This window comes from Triticum dicoccoides, chromosome 7A (genome assembly GCF_002162155.2).
Source record: "Triticum dicoccoides isolate Atlit2015 ecotype Zavitan chromosome 7A, WEW_v2.0, whole genome shotgun sequence".
Classification (NCBI taxonomy): domain Eukaryota; kingdom Viridiplantae; phylum Streptophyta; class Magnoliopsida; order Poales; family Poaceae; genus Triticum; species Triticum dicoccoides.
The window spans coordinates 710,843,346-710,852,486 of record NC_041392.1 but is presented as its reverse complement, the minus strand read 5'-3'; positions in this window follow the sequence as shown (position 1 = coordinate 710,852,486).

The window sequence follows — 9,141 nt, the reverse complement described above, 5'->3', positions numbered from 1 at the left end:
TGATTCTTGTTAGTGAAACCTAGATTGTAATTTTTTATATATATATGAGATGCCTAGTTTTGTAGATAATTATGAGATGTTGAGTTTTGTAGCTATATGTGAGATGTTGAGTCTTTTTAGATATATATTAAATGTTGAGTTTATTTGAAATATAAGATGTTGATTTACTTGAACACATATGACATACTAGATATATATATGAGAATTTACAATCATTTATTCATTGTGTGAGAAGGAGATGTTGAGATTCTTGTAAATGAATACATATGAGATGTTTAGATGAACACATATGAAATGTTGAGTGTTTACCGATATTTGAGATGAACTCATATATGTTTATTTTGAAATTTGAAAGGATGGTTTGGCTTCTCGACGATGTCTACGACACAAAACACCGGGCCTACATGATGCGCGAGAAGGAGATGGTAATAATGAGTAATCTAAATATTTTGCAAATTTGCCTTAAGTTGAAATTTACATGCCTTAAGATTTGTCATTACTTGTTTTTTGCAGAAGCTTGAACCTTTGAAGATTCGGTATCACGGGGTCTCTGGTCCTGCCATGCCTTACGATGAGCGGTACACACCGTACATCAAGCAAGCAGGACTACTCCAGGGGATTCAGTTGGTCAGTCGGTCCATGCCGAATCTGAACGTTCCACTGGTGTCCGCTCTTGCTGATCGGTGGAGGCCGGAGACGCATAGTTTCCATCTTCGGACTGGGGAGATGACCGTGACGCTCGAGGATGTCTCGTTGATCACCGGTCTTCCTATCGATGGAATGCCTCTCTGTATGAGCACCGATTCTGATGGGTGGCGCGAGCAGATGATTGCTCTTATCGGTATGGCTCCTACCGAGGCTGAGGCTGATGTAGAGGAGGGAGAAGAGAAGAAGAAGAGGGAAAAGAAAGCAGCCAGACCTGCTTTCACGTGCATTCAAAATAACTTTGCGACGTGCCCTCCGGATACCATTGATGATGTGATCCAGACACATGCTCGTGTCTACATGTGGTACGTTGTGTCGAGGACTTTGTTTCCAGTAATTTTAGTGATGTTCAAGCAAATTATGTGAGTGCTGCATGGGCCAAAATGGCATCTGTTTCTGCAGTTTGGCAGTTAACAGCAGTGCAGCGCCCCACAGCCAAGCGTTGCACATGCCCAACGCTTAGGCGCCGCACCATACACTGCAGCGCCCGTCTCATAGGTGCTGCTCAACTGGCCATGGCTATCCAAAGAGCCACAGAAGGCTTGCAACGCTGACAATCCACGAAAATTACCAAGTCAGAGTGCAGCGCCCAAGAGCCAGGCGCTGCACTGTACTGTGTGACGCTTATCCCGTGGGCGCTGCACAGTATAGTGCAGCGCCTGTGTTCTGGGCGCTGCACGGTTGTTTACTGGAAAAACAGAGTTTACAGCATGTTCATTTCACTGGAACATCATAATACTTACAATGACTGCAGCATCACAGCAATTTGAACAAACACAAATTTTATGCCGATGAGTTCATAACTTAAGACAATTCAAACATTACTACGACATGGTTCACGACACATTCATTACAAATGACAAATGGAAGCTTGCCCTAGAAGATAGTTCACCAACATCTCACATGCCCTCACAAGTTCACGACACATTCATTAGAAGATAGTTGACGACGAGTGCACCGAAGCGAAGTCCCTACTGAGTAGAGCGAGGCCGTTTCCCCTTCTTGTCATGTGCCGAGTCCTCCTCTTGCGCCTCGCGAGCCTTTGCAAGCTTTCTTGCCCTCTCCTCCTCACGAGCAAGTTTCGCTTGGCGTGCCCTCTCCTCCTCTCGTTTCTTCCGCTCCATCCTCTCCTTCTGACGACGCTCTTGCTCCAAGCCTCTTCGAAACGATTCTTCGAACCGCCGTTGCCGCCTAAGACAATCTTGGTATTGGTCCTTTTTGACATCTTCTGGCACTTCAAGATCTATCCACACGTGAAGTACTTGCATAGAGGAGGCGGTGACTGCATACAAAAATTTTGTTAGTGTTGGCACACATTTGATAGTAACATTTTACTTCTCGAGCTTACCGGTGGTTGGTCATAGGCGTTAGTTGGAAGTGCACGATCATAAGCATAGTTCGGGCATACAAAATATCTCCGCCCTTCAGTCCATGATTTCTTTCGGTCGGTGGACACATTCACCTTGCAAACATCTCCACGCCAACATGGCGGGATGTTGACATCTTTCTCCTTCACCTTGTCCAAAGATGCGTCCTCCCACTTGTTTGGCATGTTTTCTTGGTTAGCACATGATGGCCTCGTCATGGAACCGGATGAAGCCATGCCTACAAAACCGAGAATTCTTGGTTAACCCTAACCCCCACTTAACAATAACCACAACCCTAACCATAGCATAACCCTAACACCAACATCAAACACACATAACCCTAACCCTAGTATAGTATGAAAGCCTAACCATACCAAATTAGCAAAGAAACATAACATGATTCAACACAAATTTGCAAATCCAAGCCAAAACTAGGGTTTCTCCAAAGTAGCAAGATTTGAGCAAATGTGACAATTCCTATGGATGAGAACGAGGGGATCGGAGGAGAATACCTTAAGGGAGGGGTTGGCTTCGAAATCCACGGTCAAATACTACGGATTTGAAAGATTTGAGAAGGATTTGAGAGGGGGGAAGAGAGGAGGGCGGAAGTCCAAGGGTTTGGGTGGGGTGGGGGTGTGTGGGCACTGGTAGAAAAAGGGCCTGTTGTCCCGGTTCGTAAGGGCCTTTTGTCCCGGTTCTGGAACCGGGACTAAAGGGTCGGTACTAATGCCCTGTCCCTTTAGTCCCGGTTTAATCCAGAACCGGGACAGATGGGCCTCCACGTGGCCTGTGCGCGGAACCCTTTGGTCCCGGTTGGTGGCACCAACCGGGACCAATAGGCATCCACGCGTCAGCATTTCTGTGGTTGGGGTTTTTGTTTTTTTAAGGGGGGGGGGGTTTGGGGGTTTTGGGGGGTTAATTTAGGTATTTCATATATTGTGTTAGCTAGCTATAATTAATAGAGAGAAGTGTCCTCTCTTATGTCCATGCTTGGTCGACGCTACGTACTATACATACGTATAAAGAGGACTAGACACGCTAGCTAGCTAGTAAGCAAACGAAGGAAACAGAAGATCGTCATGAACATATATGCATACAGAGAGAAGTGATATCGACCACCTCTCCTTCTCCGAGAGATTGGTCGAACAACAAGTTCTCGTATATCTATCCGACACTACCGGCTACATATATACAATAATTATCTCTTACAAATATAATCATACGGACTCAGGGTCCACATAGTATTCTCCGTCTTCAGGGATCACGTGGTCAAGAAAGAATGCCACCAATTCCTCTTTAATTGCTCGCATGCAAGCTGGTGCTAGGAGTTCATCCCGCTTCCGAAACATCTAATTTAAAGAAGGGGGTCAATACATATATATATATATATATATGTATATATATATATATATATATATATATATATATATATATATATATATATATATATGAATGAAACTCAACACAAATGATGGTAATAGAATAAAATTGTGAATGTTGTTATTTACATACTTCATATTGTTTGTCAGTGTAGCCCCGCTCACAGGTCGTGTGGCGGATGGACTCGCAAACGTAGTATCCACAGAAATCATTCCCTTGTTCCTGCCACAACCACTTTACAAGAAATAGAGGTCAATCAAACTGATAAGCAAGAATGTCAAATGGTATTGATGAAACTAGCGCTTGAATGGCTAGTAGATGTGCGGAACATGCTACTATAGTACTTACTTTCGGGTGTCTAAATTGCAGCTCCTTCGGCAGTCCCGGAGCTTTTCTGGTGAATTTTCTATAAACCCTGCCGGACAAAGAAAACAATTACTTGATATATCAGGAAATGAACAAATTTGCTGATATGGTGGATAATGATCGATTTAACTTACTTCTCGTGTATTTGAGTCATGTCTGCATAGTCCTGGGGATCTTTTCGTCTTGAGTCTAAGACGGTTACTAGTCCCTGCTCAAGCTTAATCTCTAGGAGAATATAGTGGAAACTGCACACGCATGCATAACTCATCAATTACATTACTATAACCTTGACTAATATATAAGGGAAAACGAATACGCACAAGACAGTAACACTCACTTGAAGTTGTAAGGAAAGAGTATTATATCTTTGTTTTCATTTATTACCAACGATCGTAGCAAGTTGGCCTCGGTAGCTGCGGCATGAAATTTAACCTGAGTTGCATCTATGAGATATGTGTTAATGAACCGAATATCACCGACTTGTCTTTTCTTCAATTCGGCGATCTTCAATCTGCATAATATAGTGAGGATGATAATAAATACATGCAATGAAAGAGCTGAGCTATATAGAGAGACTTAATGACAGAAGTAGTACTACTTACAGACAGTAGCAGGCGACCATTGTTTTATCGAGGGCCAATTGATTGAAAAACTGATAGAACTCCTCAAATGGAACAGGCAACAGTTCAATTCCAACGAGGTCATGCTCCTTTTTAACTTTCACATACAAAGTACTCCTCCCCCCAGAGTCTCTGCAGATTTTCAAGTACCAATCATGCAATCTTCGCATCATCGTTGATAGAGATCTTTCATCTTTGACGAGAGGCTTCCCGTACTCGTATCTTTGTATCTGCACCTCTATGGGTTCATAATGTACATCGTCGGGCAGGTAATCTGCAAGATTGCTATAACCGGGCACCATCCTCAGATCATTAGCGACATTGTGGCTAGGAACCTTGAGCGGGGGGCACGATTGCTTCGCTTGTTCGCCGAGCTGGGCAATTTGTTTCCCAGCTCGTCGTTCTTTCAGCCTTTGATCACTGATAGTACTTCCCAACTGCTCCGCTTCGGCAAATTCCTTTCCAATAATGCGCTCATAGTTTCCTTTCGTCGAAGACTTGGGTGGTTTTGTCAGGGCAGCCAGAGTGCGCTTCACTTTCACCGGATCTACCTTCTCCTCCGGAAGTGGATGTCTCTTTGCTTTCAACCCTTGAAACCAGTCATCCACTTCAGTTCGTGCGATCTCGGCGTTCTCCTCCGGGGTCCTCTCGTATGGTAACTTCTCTGGAGTCTTTAGAGAAGGACCGAATCTGTATGTCCTCCCGCCTCTGGCTGTACTGCTAGATGTCGGCTGAGCAGACGGAGCGGTTGTCTTCTTTACTTGCTTACGAGGCGGAGGAGAAGGACTACGACGCGCCGGAGCAGCCGGAGCGGCGGCAGGTCTCTTCCGCCCTTGCTGACGAGGCGGAGAAGGAGGAGGCTGGCTGCTCGGGCGCGTCGACGCGGGCGGAGAAGGAGGCGGAGTGCCACCACGCGCTGGAGAAGGAGCCGGTCAAGTGCCCTGATCGTCACTCACCGGAGGAGGGGGTGGTGGAGGAGGCAGAGTGCCCTGACTCACCGGAGGAGGAGGCGGTGGAGGAGGCGGAGTGCCCTGACTTGCCGGAGGAGGAGGAGGCAGAGGCGTCCAGTTCGGAAGGTTGATGAGCTCCTTCCGCCATAGGCATGGAGTCTTCAGAGCCCAGCCTAGTCTCCCCTTCACCGGTAGGGTGGTCAAGCCGGAGGTCCTCAAATCCCTCCGTTATTTCATCCACCATCACCCTAGCATATCCTTCTGGAATCGGCCGGCAGTGAAAAGTTGCGCCGGGTTCAGTAGGATAAACAGAGCCAACAGCCGCCTTGACCTTCAAATTCATCCATTGCGTCATAAGGTGGCAATTTTGAGACTCTGTGATAGCATCCACGGGATAGCTGGCAGGAGCCGTCAAGGCATGCTCCGGCTGAAGCAGCTCGGTGGAAGCCATGCTGCTTCTCCGCTGAGATGGCGGGGTAGCTTCGGTAGTATGTTTGCTGCGATTTGCTTCTCGTTCCTCTATCGCTTGTACTCTTGCTTGCAGCGCCTGCATTTGGGTCTGCTGCACTTTTTTCCTCCTCTCATGGGATTTGTAACCGCCTGCGTCCGGAAACCCAACCTTCCACGGAATGGAGCCTGGCGTGCCTCGTGTCCGTCCAGGGTGCTCAGGATTCCCGAGGGCCATTGTGAGCTCGTCGTTCTTTCTGTCTGGAAAGAACGTCCCTTGCTGCGCTGCTTCGATATAGTGCTGAAGCTTCCTGACTGGTATGTCCATTTGATCGTTCGTCCAAATGCACTTCCCTGTTACAGGGTCCAAGGTTCCACCAGCCCCGAAGAACCAAGTCCGGCAACGGTCTGGCTAGTTAATTGTCTCTGGTTCGATCCCTTTATCAACCAGATTATTCTCAGTCTTGGCCCACTTAGGCCGGGCTACGAGGTAGCCACCTGACCCCGTGCGATGGTGATGCTTCTTCTTTGCGGCATGTCTTGTGGGCCACAAATGCGGGCCAGTGATCTCTGATGTTCTCATATCTGCCCTTGAATTCTGGTGTCTCATTATTTTCGACAAACTTATTCAGCTCTTTCTTCCACCTCCTGAATAGTTCTGCCATCCTCTTAAGAGCAAAAGACTTGATTAATTGCTCTTTAACTGGCTTCTCTGGATTATCCTCTGGCGGTAGGGTGAAATTTGACTTCAGCTCAGTCCAAAGATCATTTTTCTGCATATCATTGACATAAGACACCTCAGGGTCTTCTGTAGCCGGCTTAAACCATTGCTGGATGCTGATCGGGATCTTGTCCCTAACCAAAACCCCGCACTGAGCAACAAATGCGCTCTTTGTCCGGAGGGGTTCAATCGGTTGGCCGTCGGGCGCGATTGCTATGATCTCAAACTTTTCATCCGAGATCAACTTTTTCTTTGGGCCTCGTCTCTTTACCGAAGTTGTGCTCGATCCGGAGGGCTGGAAAAAAGAACAAAGACTTAATTAATATGTGTACATACCAAAACAATGAATGCATCAATTAGCTAGTCAGCAGAAGCTTAACTAATATATATACCTGGCCGGACTCGGTTCGGTCACCGGAGACGTCATCACGGTCTCCTTCTTGCACCGGCTTTGGGTCACCGGAGCCGTCCTCACGGTCTCCTTCTTGCACCGGCATTAGGTCACTGGAGCCATCATAATCAGCTGCTTCCAGACCATCGGTCTCGTTGAGAAACAACGAGCAGATGTCATCACTTCCTCGTGCGATTATGTCCCCCAACAACTCTTCTTGTACTTCGTCTCGGGCGGTGTCCATAGTTTCTACAAATATTGACAACATGGCAATTATTATTCAAACATGACAAATGGATATATTAGTGGCAAAAACGTAGAACTAATATTAATTAGTGGCCTCGACGCTGCTTCTCTAGGGTTTGGGGTGGCCTCGACGCTGCTTCTCTAGGGTTTGGGGTGGCCTCGACAACGCTTCAAGGATAAAAAAAGAAGAGGAAGATCTTCTTCCTCTTTTCTCCTCTATTCTTTCTTCTCCTCTTTTTTTCTTCTTCCTCTTCTTTTTTATCGGGAACGAGGGTCGTCGAGGGTCACCGAGCGATAGAGGAAACCCTAAATAGCAAGTATCGTGGGTGTGAGATACATGTGGCCGTCGGTGTCGGACACTACATCCACGTCCCACAAGTGACGTGGGCGTCGAAGCCCGCGCCACTTGTGGGACGTGGATGTAGTGTCCTACACCGACGGCCACATGTATCTCACACCGACGATACTTTATATTTAGGGTTTCCTCTACCGTTCGGCGACCCTGACCCTCTTTTTTTTCTCCTCTTTTTTCTTCTTCTTCTTCTTCTTTTTTTATCCTCTTCTTCCTCTCATGTTCGAGAGGATCGCCGAGGGGTCGGGAGGTTGCCTAGTGTCAAAGAATTCAACAAAACCATGTCTTCATCATTAGGCGAAAGTAACAGGTGCATGATGGTACGAAGCTCTCCAAAGTTATTTTGGAACGGAATCCCAGATAAGATAATTCGCTTTTTGGTACAAAGTTCAGCAAGAACCTTCCAAATATCATTATTTGGAAGGCCTTTGCTGAAATTCATATAAAAAGGCAAATTATCCTATCCGGGACACCATTCCAAAATAACTTTGGAGGACTTCGTCATGCCCTGGTTACTTTCGGCTAATGATGAAGCCATGGATTTCTTCAATACTTTGACACTAGGAAACCTCTCTCGACCCCTGGCGATCCTCGACCCCTCGAACCCTCGACGACCCTGGACCCCTCGACCCCTCGAACCCTCGACGACCCTAGACCCCCTCTCGAGCCCCTCATGTCGAAGTTATCGGGTAGGTGGTATATCGACAACGACATACCCAGTACATGCATACATACATACATATCACATGCATCCATACATATATGAACAAAATTAATATCTACTAATTAACAACCTAAATAAAAAAACTAATACATATAGGAAGAAGAAGAAAAAAGAAGAGAAGAAAGAATAGAGGAGAAGACTTCCTCTTCTTCCTCTCCTCTTCTTCTCCCTCTTCTTCTCCCTCTTCTTCCCCTTCTTCCCTCGACCCCCTAAACTAGTTCTCAACCCTCGACCCCCTAAACTAGTTCTCAACCCTCGACCCCCTAAACTAGTTCTCGACCCCCCCCCCCTCATGTCAAAGTTATCAGGGAGGGGGTATATCGACCCCCCCTCATGTCGAAGTTATCGGGGAGGGTTATATCGACCCCCCCTCCTGTCGAAGTTAATTAACGGGGAGGGGGTATATCGACAATGACATGCATACATGGAAAAAAATGCTATACATCTATACATACATAGCCACATACATATATACATGGAAATAATGCTATGAAAAAAATAAAAAAATGCTATGAACAAAAATAATAATACACATAAACAAAAAAAATACATATATGAACAAAAAATGCTCTGAAAAAAATACACATATATGAACATCTATACATACATATAGCCACATACATATATACATTATATATACGTACAAAAAAATGAAAAAAAATGATAAACGGGTGGCGGCGGCTCACAGCAGCGAGGTTGACTGGCGAGGGCGGCGAGGGCGGCGGCGAGGGCGTCGGCGAGTGCGGCGGATGGCTCGGGGAGGAGGGCGGCGAGGGCGGCACGGGCTCTGGGAGGAGGGCTTGGGGACGACGGCGAGATCGGGGGCGGCGCGGGCTTGGGGACGACGGCGAGCTCGAGGGGCGGCGTGAGCT